This window comes from Triplophysa rosa, linkage group LG5 (assembly GCF_024868665.1).
Source record: "Triplophysa rosa linkage group LG5, Trosa_1v2, whole genome shotgun sequence".
Taxonomy (NCBI): domain Eukaryota; kingdom Metazoa; phylum Chordata; class Actinopteri; order Cypriniformes; family Nemacheilidae; genus Triplophysa; species Triplophysa rosa.
In genome coordinates, this window is record NC_079894.1 from 5,770,243 (window position 1) to 5,792,247 (window position 22,005).

The following is a 22,005-nucleotide window of genomic DNA, read 5'->3' on the forward strand; positions in this document are numbered from 1 at the left end:
TTCACCCCAATTCACATGATTGGTACAGTGTTTTCTGTTGTTAACTACATCCCTTGTGGGAACAGACAGTCCTTTTTATTTCACCATCTATTTACGCTACAGTATTTGTGACCACAGGGACTGATCGAGTGGGGTAAATTCAGAACACCATGAGCAGTGAAAGAGCTGAAGAGAAACAATAAATGCTCCAACAATCCATCTAATTACACGGCATTCACAACATCACAGTCACTTCAGGCCCTTCATTATTTCCCTTCTCCAAGCCATAAGCTCAGCTGGCCAAGCAGTTGACAGCAGCGCATCACAGCCTGCCTCCAAAAATATACACCAGATACACACAAGAAAGCGGACAGAATGCCATACAATCGCATAGTTTAAAAAACTAAAAACCTTCGGAATCCCATCAGCCTGTTCCTCAAATCGCCTGTCGCTACCCTTTGGAGTCATGACCAAATATTTGCCGACATTGGGTCTGTGTGTCCTTTGCCTGCTGGTTTCCACTAAACTGGCCGCCTTCTGAGCGCTGGTACACGTTTCTGGCCTGCTGCCCTTAGATAAAGAACAGAGGAAAAAAGACACTAAAGTTTAAAAGAACCGATTAAAAATGGGAGGCAGGTCCAAATTTGTTCGTAAGTAGGATACATTTGACAAAATTCACATCAACTTACATTAAAGTTGACAGCAGTCTTTACATAATGCTCGCGTCTTACAAAAACAAACACACACAGGTTGCATGTGGTGTTCGCATGCGGGAGCTCTTTAAAGGGCAAAGAACTTGAATTACTGCATGTAATGCTTGAAAAAAAACCTGTGGGAAAGTTGGCAAGTTCTAAGAACTACACCTCTGTGACAGGACCACCCAGTAACAACGACCCGTGATAGAGGCGAGGGACCACTTCACAAAAGAATCTAGTTTGTAAGCGCTGACAGTCAGGGGTAGCAGATACACAACCTCTCCAGAGTAAGGAGGAAGCACATAACACTTCGTAGGGTGAACATTTTTGGCACGTTTTGGTCTACAAGTGAGATAAAACAACACGTTTGCTGGTCTTGTGACCACTAGAAACAAATACACAAGCCGAGACTAGTGCGTGTCTTTGCATCGCTTTTATTCACCATTCACAAAAAACATCAGATTGTTTATATCAAATAAATCTCTAAGCCTGAGCTTTACGTTTTTTGTTAGAGGTAATCACATCCGAGAAAGAGGATTATGAGAATCCACTGACAGAACAGTCTAGCCAGATTGGGCGTGTCCTCCACTGAACCCTCCTCCTGTTATTCTCCATCAACTCCATCTGGCTCTCGCTCATTAATTTAAAGGGATGCGTCTCAATCCCTAACAGCAGATCTGAAGCAATTCCATTAACCTGGGGCTTTACTGAGGCGGCACTGGAAAATCCCAGCCAGCGCTTTACTTAATCAAACCATCTTATTATATATCTAACATATAGACATCATCACCATTATGATGTCATGCATTTCAAACGTACTTAAAGATTAAAACGTACAGTATATGTCAGTATTACCGTTTAATCGGGTCACTCTGGGTTTAACACATTGGGATTCAACCTTTATTATGCCAACAGTATTAAACTTTGCATTTTAAGTTTTAAGAATTGCATTTTAAGACTGGCATATTACATATTATTGAGGTACATGACATTTGTGTAAGTAAAACACGAAAACATTTGAATGGAAAACAAGCCTAATCTGTGTATTTTTTTTTAGTAAATATTTTTATTCAGAAATATATCAGACAATAACTGATAGGCCCCTCCAAACACCCCTGACGTAAACATTTTAAAACTCAACACAACATGGACACAATCTCCATTTCAGATCAGTCTGGTCCACCATCAGGTGCTTCTGACCCATTTAACAGTCCAGGTGACGTCATACTTTGATGTCATCACTGCCAGTGTGACTCACGATGTTCAGCAGGACAACGTCTCCCAGGTAAGTGCCTCGTGTTCCCCGGCTCATGCTGTGTCGCTGCTGTCCGAGTTCAGTCCAATACTCTGAAGGTCAGGCCGTCCCGCGGCATGCTCTTATCACAACCTCTTCACCTCATTCCTCATTGGCAGGGTGAGTGACTGATGCAATGGTGCTTTCTACAAAACAAGTAAACATGAATGTGTGTGCACGACCTTAAAGTACGAACTGTAAACAGGATTGAGAAAGAAAACAAAATCCTGTATTCACTGAATCATGTCATTTAGCAAAGATGGATGACCAGCTGCCCTCTGTCAGTTTAAGGACATGCATAAATACAGTACATTCACGGTTATAAATAGAGTATGGTGATTTTTTAAAACTTGCAAATGGTAAAATTAATTTAAGACATTTACATTTATAAAAGAAGATGCCTAAAAATACAGAAAAAAATAAAGTTAGAGTAATACAGACAAAGGTTAAATTGAGTCGTGCGAATGGGATTTTATTCATTCATCATTTAGCAGATCATATGTTGTATTAATGGTTTTATGAATTGTTGTTCTATTCATTGTACGGTGTCCTTGAGTGTCTAGTAAGGCGCCTTGAAATAAAAATAATAATAATAATAATAATGTTGGCTATATCATTTTCAGTTACAAACTTCTATTCTATTGCACATGGCATTATTTAGCAAATGTTATTGTATATCACATTTTTCTTTAATATCGTGCAGCCCTATTGGTTGTATAAGTTGTATAAACAATTTAAATTGATTTTAGAAAAAGAAATATCGTATCGCATATCAGATTATTTAGCATGCTAATGCATTTTTCTTTAATATCGCACAGCCCTATTAAGTACACTAGTATTAACAAGTTAAATACTAAAAACAGTATATGTATAGTGCAAATATTCATAGTACAAGCATCAAAGCAAGCAAAAAATCTGTTCAATAGCTTTTAGAAAAGAGCAATTTTTTTCAGGGACTCTCAAGGAATATTTTACACGACACCTAAAATCAATCTGTGACACTGCTTTTAAGCTGCTGCCATAATGCTCAAAGTAAATTCTCATTTCTGATTCTCCCAAGACCTCGGTTTATAGGGAAACCAGACGATGAACGCATGGGAAGAGGTTTCACTTTCACACATACACACTCTGTTCCTGTTCATTTCACTTTCCACAGCTCTCAGTCTCCGCTCCCATCATCCCACCTTCAGCTCGTTGCTGACTAAATGAAGCATTGAGGATCTGAAGGATGAATTCATTCCATCTCAGTAACAGTGATATGACCATCTCATCCTTATGTAGAAAGACACCCATCCATCCAAACTCTTAGTCGGGGTGAGGGATCGAGCAACCGTGGGAGATTAATGAAGGCCTGCAGCATGAAGTCTGGACCTCACTGGAGCTCAACCACCCACTTAGAGAGCAGAAAACTATCTGTCTGACATTTACAGTAAAGTAACCACACTTTGCTCTTTCAGGTTGGGAAGGGCTTGTTTTAAATCATTTTTTCAATCGAAAACATGCAAATAATGATAATAGTTTCCTTGAATGACTATAACAAAAACTGTGTAGGTGTATTAGCTTTCAGATTAGTCCGAAACTACCGATAAATGCTGATTATTTCACAGACATGACCCAGAAACTGTACAATATACGGTTCAGCTTGTGATCTAAGTGACCATGTGACCTTTTTTCTGTGCAAATGCGGCCAATGAAAAGACTGGGTGGACACTAACAGGGTTTAATAAAACTCTATTAATCCTTCAAGTGTGTCAGGAAACCTTAAAAGTGACTCAACCCGTTTATAACCCCAACCAAACCTTGCTGCAAATAATAAACCACCCTCCAAAAAAAAACCTTCAGCCTGACAGACAGAAGTAACACAAACAGAGGCAGGTGAAACGAAAGAGGAGGGACCAACCGTTCTCTCGCAGTGAAGAGTTACTTTTTTCCTAGAAGGATTTTTCCTAGAATGTTTTTTAGAACGTTTTAGAAGGTTTTTTTCTCTGTCGTTTGACAAAATGCCCTGAAAAATACCCATCAACCACAGCGTCTGCTTAACAGAGAGTAAGAAACAGCAGAGATGAGCTCCCGCAGTAACTGATTATAAATAAATCGTCTGTTTATTTTCATGTCAGCCTTTCAGACATTACTTCACATTTATGTGCTAATCGCAGCGCTGACCTGAAATGCTCAGCCACCGCAGAATATTTTACAGTCTATTACAGCACAGTAGAGCCTGACCAGCTGTAGCGCAGAAGTTTCACAGCAAACGCAGGCCAGAGAGTTCCCTTCTCCAGGAAGATCTGGGCTTCGGTTACGTCAGAGAATTCACATGGATTCAGCGGCCTACGAGATTTCCACGATACTGTATACTTATTTCAGACCCGATAGTCTCTTTATTAGAGAATCGAGTATTCACCTCAGCCAAATCATTGAAGTCACTAAATGTATCAGACTAAATGAAAATCAGATATAATGGTGTGCAAAAGATTGATTTACATTATTAAAGGGGTCATATGACACGGCTAAAAGGAATATTATCGTTTGTTTTAAATGTAATGCAATGTGTATACATGATTTAAGGTTCAAAAACGCTGTATTTTCCACATACCGAGCATGTTTGTATATCCTCTTTGCACCGCCTCTCTGAAACAAGCAGATTTTTAACAAAGCTCATGGCTCTGAAAAGCGAGGTGTGCTATGATTGGCCAGTTAACCAGTGAGTAGTGATTGGTCGAATACTGCAAGCGTGTGACGGAAATGTAACGCCTCTTACCATATTTGGAACATCAGGTTCCAACGCAAATGTACTGACAGGTACGCCCACCTTACTTGCGTATACATTTGGGCGGTCTTAGTCAAATCATACCACGAACTGACGTAGATTTGTGGGGGTGTGGTTACACGAGGCGTTTCAGGGTGAGCATTCGCTTTTAGATAGAATGCATCTTTTGTTCCGACACTTTAATGTTTGCAATTTTAAGTGTCTAATACATGCACTTATAGCACACCAAAGACACAGAAAAACACGTATTCGCGCCATATGACCCCTTTAAGATTGACATAATCCACAATCTCACACGTCTTTGTCTGGATTTGTAGCTGTTCTCATAACAACAGTTTGTCATGGGAGAAAGCTGCGAGGGAAGTGTGATCCAAAAATTCAAAAAGTACTACATAGTTTCTAGTTTTTTTGCATTCTTTCTTACATCAAGTCAGACAAACGAGGTCATTGTGACTCAAGGCAAGCTCTGGGCCTTCTCAGCATTCCAGTTACACAGGAATGTGAAAGCAGCAGTTTATCAGGGGATTACATAACCCTCCACATCTCACAAGCGGAGAGAAACTGTCGTTTCTAGGTAGCAGAAACCACAACATTTAGAGATCCGTGACCGTTGCGAGAGCTGTTTTCCCACAGCGGGCAAACAACAACAGAGGTCTGACCGCATCCAAACCCCAGCACCCAAACACAGCCTTTTTTCATAATATTGACTTCCTTGTTCGGTTGTTTCTAATAAACACAGAGCGAGAGGCTTTCACTAGAGGAATTCATGTTTAGACTTCTCAAGTGTGCGACACGACAGTACAAGACAAAACTCAAAATGACCAACAACAGACACAGGTTAAAGAGACAGTTCACCCAAAAATAAAACTTCTGTCGTCATTTTCTCACGCTCGAGTTGTTTCAAATCTGTAAAATGGCAATGGTAAAATGGAGATGACAATGGTAGTCAAAAGTGCCCCAGAACTGTTTGCTTTCCTACATTCCTCAAAATATCTTCTTTTGTGCTCAACAGAATAAAGACATTTTCCTACTATGTTAGTCAACAGTGGCCAATAACTGTTAAGTAACAAGCATTCTTCCATCGGAACAAAGAAATGTATACAGACTTTGAACAACTCGAGGATGAGTAAATAAAGACTGAATTTTCATTTTTGTGAAAACTGTTCCTTTAAGTCTAAAGAATCGTTTACCTAAAAAAAAATTTTTTAATACCACCACTATGTCATTCCAAATGTGGGGTGTTTAATCAGAGTTGGGGCTAAACTCGGCAGGAAAATGGACCTCTCGGGCCAGAGTTGAGAACCACTGGGTTAGAGCATGGTGCTAGCAACGCCAATGTCATGGGTTCGATTCCAGGGATTGCACATTCTCAGATACAAATGTATAATATAATGCAATGTATGTGGCTTTGGAAAAAAGCGTCTGCCAAATGCATAAATGTAAATGTAAATGCATCGTCTTTAATACTGGATACAAACTATTTAAAAGTTATGCAGTTCTTGAGTTTCTATTTAGTCTCCAGTTCATTCCAGCCCAGTAGACAGACTCTGATTTATAAAATACAGTATGTACTGTGGGTTCCCATCCACCCAGTCCTGCTGATACCGTTTAATCTTGAGAAGGAATGTGACCTTATCTTAAGTCCTTGGCTTGGTCCACAAAGCTAAATTTGACCTTCCCTGTCATTTGTGTAGTAGATGCACACCAACAAAAATGCATTTTTGGCAAATTTTGGAAAATTATTAAGACAGAATGACTGATATTGACCCTGAAAGGTCATACAAATGCAGCTTACACAGTGATTTTGCTTCTACGGCAATGCTAGTACAGAAGGGGACAAAGGACATGATCCGCACTGATTCAAGGACTTTTAAAATGATCGATGCCTTTATAATATCGAAGCTGTCACATCACGTTAGTACCTGCGTACAACTGCACACAGGGATCTCTTTTGTGACCACAAACTTCCATCTATATGCAAATCCAGCTCTCAAAACAAAACAGCCACGTTAAACTTTCGGATGTTTCTTAACGTCCGTTATTTCCCAACAGATTCCTGTACGAGGAGAGTGATAACACTAGTGTTTGCTCCTGCTTGGGTTTGCCTGCGCAGGAGGAGCACTGAGATTGGCTTCTCAGGAAAGAGCCACGGCTGTTACCCAGCGGCTCAGTCGGACCGAGATTACTACAGACCTGCCAGCTCTATCAGAAACACAAGTATTTTCTGTTGCCGAGATAAGTCCACACCGATCCTTACAAAACTCTCCTGCCTCACCTATCTCTGTCAACTCATTACAGTACTGCTCGTATCTGGGTGGAGACAACTTCCTGCTTTTATCTGCCAACGGAGCACAGACCATCCATCGCTCTGTTCTCTCTGTTAAAGACACAAACACATTTGCACTCAAGATTATAATACTTTGCTCATCTTAAGTAATGCTTTTAGTTATTTATAGATCGGCAACAAAATTGGCTCTATAGACGCAAATCTATAGATTTATTTGAAGTCTGCAGAACAAATGCATGAATTGACAAATATAACGTATGGTGACCAAATATGTAAACACAGTTACTTTCTTTCTAGATGAATTCTCTGTATCTTCCATAATGATATGTACTCACATGTAGCTATGACTTTTAAAGGGATAGTTTACCCAAAAATGAAAATTCTGTCATTGTTTACTCACCCTCTTGTCATATTCAATCTGTATGACTTTCTTCTGCAGAGCACAAAAGAAGATATTTTGAAGAATGTTGGTAACTGAACAACACCCATTCACTTCTAACAATGCAACCAATGCAAGTCGATAGGTATCGTCGTTGTTTGGTTACCAATATTCTTCAAAATATCTTCTTTTGTGCTCTGCTGAAGTCATAAAGTAGTGTCCACTCAGTTGTGCTCTTTCTTACAAAATAATGACATACACGAAAAATTTCAGTCAGGCTTTACACCGCATCATAGTACTGAAACTGCGCTCGTTAAAATTACAAACGACCTGCTTATAGCATCAGATAAAGGTAACATCTCACTCCTAGTCCTGCTTGACCTTAGTGCTGCGTTCGATACTGTAGACCATAAAGTACTTCTAGATCGCTTGCACAATTATACCGGTATTCAGGGACAGGCACTACAATGGTTCAGATCTTACTTATCAGACAGACATCAATTTGTCCATTAAAATGGGGAATCATCAAATCTAACGCAAGTAAATTATGGATTACCTCAGGGATCGGTTTTAGGACCCTTGCTATTCTCCATATACATGCTGCCCTTTGGAAACATTATTAGAAAACATGGAATTAGCTTCCACTGTTATGCAGATGATACTCAGCTATATATCTCATCAAGACCAGATGATTCCTTCCAGCTACCCAAATTGGCAGAGTGCATCGACGATATAAAGCATTGGATGACTTGTAATTTCCTTCTTTTAAATTCTAATAAAACAGAAATGTTGCTTATCGGACCAAAGACACGTGAGCAGAATATTTCGGATTATAACCTGCAAATTGAAGGCTGCAGTGTTACGCCAACAAATACAGTTAAAGACCTTGGCGTTATATTAGACAGCAACCTGTCATTTAAAAATCACATCTCAAATGTCACAAAAACCGCCTTCTTCCACCTTAGAAATGTTGCCAAATTACGAAATATTTTATGTGTGGCTGACGCAGAGAAGCTTATTCATGCATTTGTGACCTCAAGACTTGAATACTGTAATGCACTGCTTAGTGGTTGTCCTGCATCATCAATAAACAAACTACAGTTAGTTCAGAAAGCAGCTGCCAGAGTTCTAACCAGGTCCAGAAAATACAATCACATAACCCCAATGTTATCATCCCTTCACCCATTAAGTTTCGTATTGACTTTAAAGTTCTTTTAATCACTTATAAAGCCTTAAACGGTTTAGCCCCTACCTACATAACAGAGCTTCTACCACACTACAAGCCATCACGCTCTCTAAGATCTCAAAACTCCAGACGTTTGATAACACCTAGAATAACTAAATCCACCAAAGGGGGTAGAGCTTTCTCATACGTAGCACCTAAACTCTGGAATAGCCTCCCCGATACTATTCGAGGGTCAGACACACTCTCCCAATTTAAATCTAGATTAAATACACATCTCTTCAGCCAAGCATTCACTTAATGCATAATATGCTAAATAAACCACCGGGGGCCTGTATTTATTAGATATTATTTACTAGAATAATCTTGCTTGTTCTATAAACACCATGCACTGTGCTGTGTTTTACTTTTTTTGTGTTTTTCTTATTTTCTCCTGCAAAGCTGCTTTGGAACAATGCACATTGTGAAAAGCGCTATAAAAATAAAATTGAATTGAATTGAATAAAGGTCTGAAATGGTGAATAAATGATGACAGAATTTTCAGTTTTGGTATGCTATCCCTTTAAGTAATTTATATGATAACAATAACAGACATACAAATTTTGACTACATAGTTTGAACAAACATCAGCAGAAATCCGCTCTAATTTGACATCAGATGTGTAGTATGAACAAATAGAGGAGTTTAATAATAGGACACTTTTATAGTATCAAAGGGGTTAATTCCTTCTAAACAAAATGTGACGGTGTGGTGGTAATTCTCAGAATTACTCAGGTTTCAGATGTGTGAAGGAGCGCACAGGAAGCGTGGGGTATTTTTGAAGAGCTGGGCCCGGTTGCATAAAGCACCTTAAGTTTTTCCCTTAAGTATGACACTTAAGGGGTGATTTTCCTTTACCAAAGACAATAGGAGAATGACTTAAGTAAAACTTAAGGTATACTTAAGGACACACTTAAGGGAAAATTACACTTAAGGTACTTTATGCAAACGGGCCCTGGCCCCCAGCGAGTGCCCCGCTCAACTGTTCTCAGTCTCACACTTTCACTCTTGGTTTTTCACTCAACGCTGAGACACCTGTGGTTTCTTGTAATGGAACGCCCAATAGAGGAAAACTCCACTTTCTATAAGGACAGAGCTGTCAATGTTTCCTTCAGAGTGACAAGAGGAAAGTTTGTGTGAGTGTCACTGCATAGGGCGATTTACCTCACAAGCTCCATGAAGATGATGTCGCTTACATCCTTGCAAACATCCTCACCAGCTTTCTCTACACCTATGAAGAAACACAAGAAATGGGTGTTTAAAAGGATTTTGGTCATGTGCTTAAATTGGAAAATAGCTTTGAACTTAATAACCTGCCAGGGACGCAGGATGTGTGACAGTGATCTCACACAGGAAATGCAACCTGTCAACAATAAGCTTGGTTTCATAATAAGCCCCTACAGTTTCTTTTCCTATGAACCTCATCACCACACCAAAGCACACTTCAAATCACTAAAAATATAGTATCACTATGCTGCAGTACTAAAAAAAACCCATTGAATTATTTTTTGAAGTTTCACAGGTCACCTTTTTTTTCATTTGACCAAAATCCACTTTTAGTTTCTTCTATACGCGAGTTCTATAACACAAAACAAACCTAGCTATGAAATTCATGGTTGCCCTTGAAAGTTCAATAAAGGTCGAATTCATCTCGATAACAGATAATGACCAATTTTATATTAAGATGAAAGCCCTGTACACAATGGAGAGGAAGACATGCCAATAAACAAACAAACAAACAAACAGCCTCTTTTGTTTATTCTTTATAGTACCAATGGCAGTTCTGGAAAACAAAAAATATAAAACAAAACCAAACAATACGTGAAAGAGAGAAAACTCTAAAAACTGTTAGTGACTATTATTTGGAAAAGAAACTGGAGGCAAAAACTCATCTAAGATACTTTCACTGCTCTTTTAGAAAGCCACACTGGCACACATTCAAAAGCCACGGGTCAAGATGTAACAACAGTGACCGCTCACATTGAAATGGCAGTTTACCCAAAGTGTGTGACTAGCATTCTGTGCAATGTTTAACCAATATACTGCCCGTTTCAAAGCTGTTTGTGTACACCGATTAGATTTCCTGCTTATGACGTCCATTTATAGACCATAAAGCAGAGCAGAAGCGCAGACATGTGACTCAGAGACTTGTGTGATTGAGAGTACATGCAGAAGTTGTCAAATCTGTGCGGTCTACAAGACCGGATGTTTCAAGTGACTAATGTACAAGTCACCACTGATCAAATTTTATGATTTTGATATGAAGAGATCCAGCTAAATACCATTAGTATTTGTTTTAGGCACTGGTATGCGAGTGGTTTTACGATGCTATTTCAGGCTTGCTTGATCTATGTAATGAGGTCAATGCATCATCAGATGAAAAATGAAATCTCAGCAGGTTGTTTCACGGCTAGAGGTGAGGAGAGAGCAGCAAAGGTGGCGGCAGTTTAAAGAAAAAGCGGAGGGGTTTAGAGCGTTTGTGTTAAAGCTTTCTTATGACCGTTAGGATGAAGTGTGTCATTTTTTGATGTTGAATTGCATCCCCTGAGTTAAAGGGACAGTTATGCCTGAAACGCCTCGTGTAACCACACCCCCACACATCTACGTCAGTTCGTGGTATGATTTGACTAAGACCGCCCAAATGTATACGCAAGTAAGGTGGGCGCACCTGTCAGTACAATTGCTTTAGAACCTGATGTTCCAAATATGGTAAGAGGCGTTACATTTCCGTCACACGCTTGCAGTATTCGACCAATCACTACGCACTGGTGAACTGGCCAATCATAGCACACCTCGCTTTTCAGAGCGATAAGCTTTGTTAAAAATCTGCGCGTTTCAGAGAGGCGGGGCAAAGAGGAGATACAAACATGCACGGTATGTGGAAAATACAACGTTTTTGAACCTTAAATCGTGTATACACATTGCAATACATCAAAAACAAACGATAATATTCGTTTTAGCCGTGTCATATCACACCTTTAAATTGAGCTGCGCGTCTACACAACGGAGAATCGCATCACATGCGTTCTCAGGAACATCTCTTTCGCGCAAAACCCGCCTCATTTTAACCCTTTCCGCTCTGCGCGCGCTGATTGTCTCCCGCTAAAGATGAGCAGCACGAAGAGCAGCGGACACGTGCTTATTTTAACAACACTAGTGCAGACACGCAGAGCAGATAAATGGACACAAAACAGTAAACTAAATGCAGCAACATTAAAGTATTTGTATCCGTCAGTCGGTTTACTGTTTGCTATGTCTCCAACCTTTTGACCAGATTTGTGATATTTTATGAACCATAACGTTTTTATCTACATTTAGCATTAGCATTATTGATCAGCATGTAAACATTTGTGACCCTGTGAAAACTCAGGCTACAAGCACTAATTTCACAAAGATTTCAATCGTAGAAATGGCATTATTCAGTCAATATTGAAGATATTGTTGTTTTCACAGAATATTGTGTAGGATGATTTTATGTAAACCGGGTAAAAAGACTTGCTGGGTTTTCACAAGCAGGAACATATCTAATTGGGAAATCATTTAAAGATAGAAGTAGTTCTGGTAGGAATGGCATGGAAAGGCTAATTTAGTAAGTAAATTTGTTTTCTGTTTATGAGGAGAGTATTTTAATTGTTACATTACATTTGGTGTGTTTATATGTTGTCAGTAATTTTTTTTATTTACAAATATTAAATACTAGACTTTTATTAAGAGGGCATTCCCCTAAAGCCACAAGATTTTTAACGTAGCACAAAAGATCACGGGCAAGTACAGGACGCCCACCTCAAGATTCACCTCAGAGAGTTCAAGAAGAGGAGCAGATGAGTAACAAAGTAACACGCTGGGCTTTTTCTTGTGGGAGGAGATGAGAACGGCCCCGCCCCCTCTGATTTTACTGTCATTGAATGTAAACATTTTAACGTCTAAAGGAAATGAAAACTAGATCTGTACTTTTTTGGGGAAAAAATGAGTTTTCTTAAAACCCATTAGGTGGGAGGTCTCCAGAGCGTTGCCATCCGTTTTCTGGGTCGTTGCTAGGTGGTGACTTCAGAAATTAAATAGGATGGAAGTGTGATGTCAGAAGTAATAGCACACCTCTCCTCAAATCACAAGATCTGAAATACAGATTGGTGTGTAGCACAAATACTGTTTGCAAGCACGACTAACACAAGCACGCGTCATTATAGTTACACAAATAGTAACTTTACTCGCTGTAAAAGTGCAACCGCAATGAGAAAAGAAAAACAGCGCGGCCATAACGTTTTATTAGCGTTAATAAAATGAATTCTGCAGAGCACTTATTAAGCGCTTAGGTTTCTTAATAAAAGAACTGGAGCTAAAAAGTGCTGTGGGTTTTGAAACATAACCAGGGGAAATTTTGGTCGGAACAAAGGACTTTACTACCAAAGCTCAACACATTCCATCAAAATGTTCCTTTCTCACAAACATTAAAAGCCATCCGCTGCTACATAGGCAGATTTTATCACATGACGAGACTGTTGATCTGTCAGCGATGTTTGTTTTTCATTAACACAACTGTAATCCCTTATCTCATTTCTATATGGCCTGCACACAACTGTTATGAGAGTTTAGGGAGCAAAACTAAAATGGACTGTTATACAAGTACAGCAGGCATTCGAGCTCCGGTTATAACACATAGAAACACGTCATAACACATACTAACTCAAAACACTTCACAAACATAATATAGGGTACAATAAAACCCAAGACAACAGCGTTTAATATTATTACCGTGCACGTTAGACCTCTGACCTCAGTAATCCTTCCCTAAATACAGGATCTCAAGAGAATAGAACAAAGGCATGGGCCGGCATGAGATTGACGGTGTGATAACCTTAAGCCAAAAGTCACGGTTTCGCGGTATTACAATTGCAGCTTTGAAATGTTTTCTGGGTAAAAAAGACATTAAACACAATATATTTTATTTTTAAGCAACAACTATTTGGAAAGTATGTGTCAGGTCAAATCAGTGGTTCCCAGACCTTTTAAAAGCACGGCACCCCTTTTATAGTCATTTTTACATGCATTTCTAGTAATTAAACTTACATAAATAAATATAAACAAAGTAAATGCAGATGAGCAAACAACAAATTAAGCATAAACAAAAAATAGCACAGAACCTGATAGATTCCTACACTTTCCGTATTGATGAGACATAAAAAAGAGCTCATACCTTGGGAACGGTATAACAGACAATTTTAGTGGTTTTAAAACTGTGGCCTTTTCTAACCACGGAATACCTCGAGAACGGTATCTGGCCCATGCCTACACACTACAGGGGTGTTTCCTTGGTGGGGATGCAATATCTTTGCTGCTGGACGTAGCACAGGGACAGATTTTTGAAGCAATGTGGAAGGAATGTAACTCATTTAAGCCAAAAGAAACTGATCTATGACAGAGAACTACTATGGTTAGCACAAATGGGAAAAACCATCGGTTTACAAGTTGCAAGTGTATCGGAGCCATTATCCTCCAGAGCCATTACACTCAGAGAGAGAGCGTTTCTGGAGCAGGGAGGAGTATTTTTACAGCACTCATGCACTGAGACTCCTTGTTTGTGCCACACTAGGACTGGTTGGTTCCCATCGCATCATAAATGCCCCCCCATAGTGGAAGTTTGGCACATTGTTAGATTTTGTGTGGGTGTAAGGAAAAATATTCTGCTGCTTCACAATGCAACAAGACAAAGAAATGCTTCACAAGACACAATACGCCACCAACGTCGTAACTGATGTATTTACAAAATTTCACAATCATGTCTTGTGTCATGCAAGCTATCCAGGTTTGTTACACATTTTCTAAGGATCCTATCCATGTCATGTGTAACTTCCGCCAACATCCTTTGAGGATGAAGCAATCCATCAGCAAGGGCCACCTTCACCCCACTATCAGTGCATTGATAAGATAATCCATCATGTCAAACAATATACAAATTGTTACTTTGTGTCTCGCACACCGACGTTCCAACATACTATTGTTGTATTACAACATTTTATGCAAAATGTAAAAAAACCCTTAAAATCAATTTGCAGACTTGTTTCCGAAACCTTAACAGTTTTATTAGCATCTGATCAGTCACCGAAACAATGAAATTAACAATGGAAGCTAAAGCCAAAGAGAGAACATCAGAAGGAAGTAAAACAACAAAATTAAACAAAACATTAGAACATTATACTGTACATACTTGACGCATATACATGATATAGCATAGAAGATAAATATAAATAAATAAATATTTGATTATATCAGAACTTTAATCTGATATTTTCACTGCATTTTAACAACTTGCCTATATTTATCTAACACGTGGCCCGGCACGATGCAACAAAAGACAATAGAACGCATTAGAAACCATCTCCGACAAGGTGTAACTATGGCGAGAATATAATCAAATTGTAATAAATAAATAAAAAACAAATTAAATCTCATCAAGATGCATATAATCTCATATGTATGAGATGCATTTATATAACGTATAAAAGGCTATTGTTACCGTGAAAAATATTGTTCTTGTGAAATAAAATGATTTATTCTTTGAAAGATTTTTGGTCATACCGCCACACCCATTACCTTATATAAATGTGTAAACAAACATCACTATACATGCAGAAAACACAGCAATGTTGTAGTAAAAATTTGCACTAGATGCATGTCCTTTTTACAACTTACTGGTAACTTTTTATCAACCCCAATCTCTGAGGTTTCAATAACCGATTCAAAAAATGGTTCATGAGTAATTAAGAGGAAAAACCCAAAGGTAAAAACATTTCTAAACACAAATCAGTACAGGCACAAAGCAATAAACCATTTGAAAGCTATAGTTGTGAGAGTTTACAGTCAGTCTGTACTGATCTCGAGGAATTTGTAATAGTGCTGTGGAGAGTCAAGCATCTCTTTTATCCTTTAACCGGGGTCAGAAAAACATGCAGTTTACAGCCAGTCCTGCAGGCAGAACGGAGAAAACAGCTATCCCTTTTACAACTGCGATCATTAGTGTTATCATTGCGGCCACGACTCTCATAAATAAAAGCCTTTTATTTGATTAGTCATAATAGGGTGTCATTAAATCTTGAAGTCAAAGTCCACAACCAATATTATTTACAAAGGAGTTTCAACCGCCTGAAGCATTTAATGTAAGACACTGTGCCAAAAAAAAAAAAAACATTCACGTGCATAACAGTTTATTCTAGGCAAATACAACATACAGAGGTCTTATTGTTTAGTCTACAAACAGACGATTTGGTTTGGTTTCTTCAGTTAAATGTCAATCCCTGACAACAATACTGGCACACAGGTCAGGTGACTGCAGTGCACACACGTGACTCATGTGAGGATGGCATCGACCCACCAGCTGTTGAATAACGGCATGAAATCTGAGAATGTCACACTCATCTAACAAAGCCAAGAAAATCCTGTCTTCCCGGATACACCGCTACGGGCACGAGTTGTTTTCTAGTAAGGTGTCACGGCCAAATACTGCATGTCTGCTGAATATTCAAATAATCATTCACAGCATTGTGTGCTTAGCAGAACTGCGGTCTTTGTCAATGTAAATGCTTTCCTATGACATTTGAAATGTTGTAATCACTCCATTTGTGAGTTTGTTTAAAAGGCAATTACCCTTCAATAGAAAGATCTTCTAATGTTCTTCATCATTTATCTCAGGGTAGAAAAGAAAGGGATTTAAACAGCTTTCCCCGCCGAGACTTGTGAAATATGTGCTGTTGATGTTTTCAACAAACACAAGTGTTGAGTTCAGCCAGAGGCAAGCTTCAACAACTCCATGACCTCATTTCATTCACGGCAATTTACGTCGTATTTGCAAAACATTGACATTAAGCAAATTCAACCGCAATATTCAAAAGAAGCAGGTGAATCAATAACCTACTGAACTGTTCAGATGAATACAGGGAACACACTGTTATCAGCTGGAACGTAACATTCAGGGAGCATTTTGTCCATTAGAAGACCAAACACAAACCAAGCAATAGCTACCAAATTCATTTAGTAATTAATATATTTATAATGCCTATTCAATTAGGATTAAGCAAACTGTTCAAATATATACTACTACGTACATTATAAGAATACAACGTGAATGAAAAAATATAAGCTGGATTCACATTGGACTCTAGTTTTAGATGTTTGTTCAGATTTTTCTATTTGCACTGGCTGCTCAAATTTCTTTTAAGTTGCTCGTATCTGTCATCAGTAAACAGTATGCCAGTATTACATGTGTGCAGCGCAAGTGTGCATAACAAAACCATGACAGTTATCGATTGGGTTCGCTCTACAGTATGTCTGAAATCAATACCCTGATGCACACCTGTGGATGCTTTTCAAGATACAACATGGCGACGTGATTTTTACCGAAGACCCTAAATCACAAAAAAGTATTTGAGTATTGCAGAGATTACGTATTTTTGTAGGCCAACCCGGAAGTTAGCACCGCACTGGTTCCCTCGATCAAGAGTATATATGGATTTTTCCCACAGACAGATTGCAATAAATAAGATCTGTGATTAACAAATGTTTACGATACTTACACATTTTGTCTATCAAGATCTTTACAGATTAACACAACATTTGCTATTTTTGAAGCCTAAATACAATAGCCAGAAATAAAAAGTTAACACGATGCTACAAACAGACTACAACACGGTCACTCGATATCAACGTCGCCACCACCAAGCCTCCGACAACTTTTTCAACCTTTTTCCTGGTAAGTAATTACTCTGAATTAATACCCATCCACATTTTTAGTGATTTGTGCCCATGTTAAATTATTTGTGAGATTTATATGCAAGATGACGTCTAATGTCCTCGCCAAAGTATGTAGTCGCTTTAAACAATTTGCTAGCTGTTTTTTTTTTTAGAAAAATATAAACAATAACATAGAATAAAACATGAACAATATTTAGAGGAACCACAAACCAAATTTTAGGCATTTAGATAAAAACCCATTTAAAAACCCATAGACTTTGAGGCGATGGAACCGCAAGTGCTAAAATGCTAACTCGATTCCGGATTTTGCATTCAAAAATACATAATTTCTGCGAAACTCTACAGCTTGAAACCCTGCACTTGTGCAAACCCAGCACCCTGGTGGTGAGCCACAGCGCATGTTGATAAACACTTTAGTGTCACATCATAAAATAAAACAAGAGCTCCAGTAAAGCCCAAATAGCTCATTTAACAGAAGTAAACGATTATAATATTGCAGATATATTTGGCATTCTACAACAACCGAAATCGCTTCAGAGGTCTACCAAGCTGGTGGTTGAAATAAGACCAGTGGAAAAGTTGTCTGAACAAGAGAACTTGCTTACCCAGGGAATGCAGACATGCACACAGATTATGCAGATGCTGCAAACGCAGATCGCAATCAGCTGCTGACAGAGGAGGTTTGACTGTCGCAGCTGCGCGCACATCCAGGGACAACGTTCAGAGGCCCCTGTGAGAGCGACAGGCATGGAAGAGTATCTTTAACGCTTTGAATTCCCTCATTGAACAAAAGCAAGTGCCACTCTTGACAAGACAATACTGCATACAAAAAAAGACAGTAAAATGCGCTATACTGTATTCCCGAACAGTATAATCTACTTAATAAAAATGAGCGAACTGTACTCAAAACTGTGAATAAATTAATTTATCTTAAACACTAAGGGGCGGTTTCCCGGACAGGGCTTAAGCCTAGTCCTAGACTAACTTAAATGTTAGAGGTGTCTTGATCGAAAACAACTTGCACTCACATTACTTAAAATATATGAGTGCGATTGTTTTGTCTTAAGATGCAGGCCTGTAAAGTTGTTTGTAAAATAAGTTTTTTAAATTGACTTAAATATCCTAATTTAACTAAGGCCTAGTACTGATTTAAGATAATCCTTGTCAGGGAAACCGCCCCTAAGTGTGTTTAATGATTTTGATATTTTGAGTTCCAGGGCTACAAAAATAAGTCGTCACTTAACTCAAACATTTTAATTATATCTTCCAATGACGTCAGAGCGATTCCCAGAAAGTTTTGTGTGGACTGGATAATGGAAGTAAATCTCGAAATAAAAGCGTTATTTTATGTATTCATATCAAGATTACAACGGGAGGAGGCTTAAAATGTTTAGTATTCTGTTCTATTCAGTATTTAAAGAGATTTTGTAACATTAGTCCTTTTAAGAGATTACCATTGTGCAGACGAGTAGGGCATTTGCTTAGGAGGAAAAAAGACATTACATTGGTAATGTTACAGCTGTAATTGGCTGTTGTTCCTTCATGACAACATTGATAATTGTTCAAAGTGAAACTCAAGTAAATGTAAAAAATTGAAAAATGAAGTTTATTCAAAATTAATTATTTTGAGTTAATTGGTCTTATGCGTTTAGTGTTCTTTACTCAAAAGAATTGACTTAAAAGTTTCGAGGTCACAAGTTTCCATAGATTTTTTGAGTTATCTTAACTTATCGGGGTTTACAATTGATGTACAGAATGAGTATGTTACTCTTTTCAGACTGATACGAGAGAACAAAGAAAAGTGAAACCTGGATTCGTCCCAGAATCCCCTCCAAGAATATCTCAGGGTTTAGGTGAAATCAGTCGGGAGCCTTGTGCTACGATAAACCTGAATGTTAGGAACGGAAGCGGTTACTGGTATTCCTGAGAGAAGCTGGGAGTCAGATTGGTCAAGACCCTCAAGCTGCTGCAAGGCTTCAGAGTGACGCCCACCAGAGACACAAAGGTTTAGAAAAACCTGCTATGGTAGAGGGAAATGGCCCCAAAATGTGTTTTTCTTAGCTATGAGAAAGAAATGAGGATAGTATCTAGACATCTGTCTGGATCTCACAATCTATAAGAAGTCAACTAAATTGAAACAATGAAAGAAGAAAACTTAAACGACACAAATAATAACCAATATAGAGATTGCGATTTTGAGAAAGGTCAGGAAATGTTGTAAACAAATACCTTGTTTGCTTTGGTTAACCACTGCGGTTTAGTCTCATGGTCTCACGTGAAAAAGGTGTTTATTCACCTTCTTTATTGACACAGGTCCAAAAGCAAAAACGATTGTTTGACAGGGATCATACCATTTAATGCCTTCGGACTAATGTATGGAAGTGTAGTGAAAAGGACAATAGGCTGTTAGTGTCTATAAATTTCCTTGGGTCAAAGGGAAAGTCAATAAAGCTGAACACAGTGACACGATGCCATGCTCACCTGGACTGGCCTGGGACACTCCCTTTTGTTTCTCTGTAACACTTTTACACCCTCTTAGATTAAACCTGCAATTACACACATTTAGTTCTGCACACTGCGTTCATTAATAGCAAATATCTAATATATACCTGCTGTCACCATTCAGACACTTGTTTACAAATGTTATACTTTGGCGAAGACAAAATCTGCACAATTGACATTTTGTGTAATTTTTTGGAGGATCAGAAATGCAATATAATATACATAATTATGTCTTCAGATGTGTATAAAGACCTTACATAATGAAGCATAACATGTTTTTATTACTTTAGAATGAGCTATTTCTATCTACATACACCGCGGGTCCCCTTACATAGAATTCACCATGTTGTTTCTACAGTAGTCCTAAACAGACAAACTGCTCTACAGACCACGTTTCGTAAATATGTTATCTCCTTCGGCAAACAAAGCGTGAAGACCTCTTATGCAGCGTTCCCACCAAATGCGAATGAAGTGTTAAGTGCGAGTGATTTACATGTTAAGTCAATGCAAAGACACGATAGGACATCCTGCGGCGCGAATGACGCGATTCGCGCGAGTTGAAAAATCTGAACTTTGGCGAAAATTCGCGCCGCGTTAACCAATCAGGAGCTTGCTCTAGTAGTGACGTGATTATGACGTAGCGAGTGGAGGCAGAAATCCGAAACAACAATGGCGGACAAAATCATCGTTGCTGTATGTGGATACCCGGAGCTGTACGATACATCTTACTTTTATCGAAACAGGAATAAAAAAAGATCTTGCTTGGAAGAAAGTGAGTGAGGAGGTCGGACAATCTGGTAAATTGCAAAAAAACGATCTTTACTCAATTTGAGCTATATATATACACGAGACTGGAGCCACCAGGCAGAAGCCCCTACCATGACGTGAATTCGCGTCTGTTCTGAAGTGAATTTCACGCGCGAATAAAGCAAGTAAACTCAAAATGTTCAAGTGTCCAACTACACGCGAATAGAGTGATTCATTCGCGCAAGTCGCGTTTGGTGGGAACGCTCAGTAAGTCCTGTGTCAGCCACCGTAGTGCTTCGAAAGGACTAAATTTCATAGACTGGACCTTTACGGCCAAATAGTTAGTCACCATGAAACTGAAGTTGCGATTGACTTCTTTTCTGTATCGTGACGTGTATCAGAGTGAAACGGCTTCTGAAATTAGAAAAAATGTAGGGCAGAGCTTTATTTTGGCCTTCCCTTTTTGATTGTTTATTGTAAGTTGGGCCTGCAGGGGAGGGCTAAAAATGCCTGGCCATTGGACAGTCAATATAGTCCTACCACTTTTTTGTTGCTGACGTCATTTGGTGACGAGTTGTTGTTGAGAGGGGGAGAGGAGCTTAACATTTTTATTAAAGATTACAAGTGCAAAGGAAATTAAAAAAATAATGGAATTTAAAATAAATAATCATTTATAATAATCACTGCAACACTGTGTAAAACACTTATAATTTTCCTGTTTGACTGCATGGTGACTTTAAAATGGCAAACAGAGTTTAGCAAAGTAGAAAAAAATGTTCTGGCCTTTGTTTTTGCTGATGCCTTCAACATGATTGAAGATTTAGTTGTTTTAACTTACGTATATTTGTTTTATCCTAAGTCCTAAATGTTCCAAATACATAATGTTTCAACTACATTTACCAATGACAAAATAAAAGCACGTACATTAGCTAAAGGTGTGTGCTCGACCAAGAGAACTATCAGAACAGAAAAAAGTAAATGAAAAAGCTCACCAAAACTTCAAAAACACAAAAAATGGTCTGATAAGTCGAATAAAGCACATGTGTGCTCAAAACGTCACATTTCTATAAGAGTCCATCATCATTTTTTTGATTTGTGGAGCTTTGGTGTGACTTTATATTTTTCTGTACCACAACATGCAGTATAAAAATGAACATGCCAAGAATAAATGAATCTGTAAAACTTTGTGAATGATGACTATTCTTCAAAATTCTTCAGCTATATAAGGACACGGTCAGGGCGAGATGAATGTCGTCACTATCTAGGCTCAGATGATCCTGCAGAAGCATTACAGCACCTTCACGTGTGGCGTTTTCCCCTCTGTGAACTCTATGTTAGGAGGACCACCTGCTGTGTCATGTCCAGCAGAGTGCTGCTTCACTCCAAGC

At 38.6% G+C, this 22,005-nt stretch overlaps 1 long non-coding RNA gene across 1 annotated transcript in view; it reads right to left on the bottom strand.

Annotated features, from left to right (window-relative positions):
- Positions 1-1,013: 1,013 nt before the first annotated feature.
- Positions 1,014-22,005, bottom strand: part of LOC130554419 (uncharacterized) — a 50,647-nt gene continuing 29,655 nt past the window's right edge. Inside the window, exons 3-4 of the long non-coding RNA XR_008962979.1 lie at positions 9,788-9,854; positions 1,014-2,114 (exon numbers count right to left, since the gene is read on the bottom strand). This is a non-coding gene — a long non-coding RNA (uncharacterized LOC130554419). The remainder of the gene's footprint in view (positions 2,115-9,787; positions 9,855-22,005) is intronic.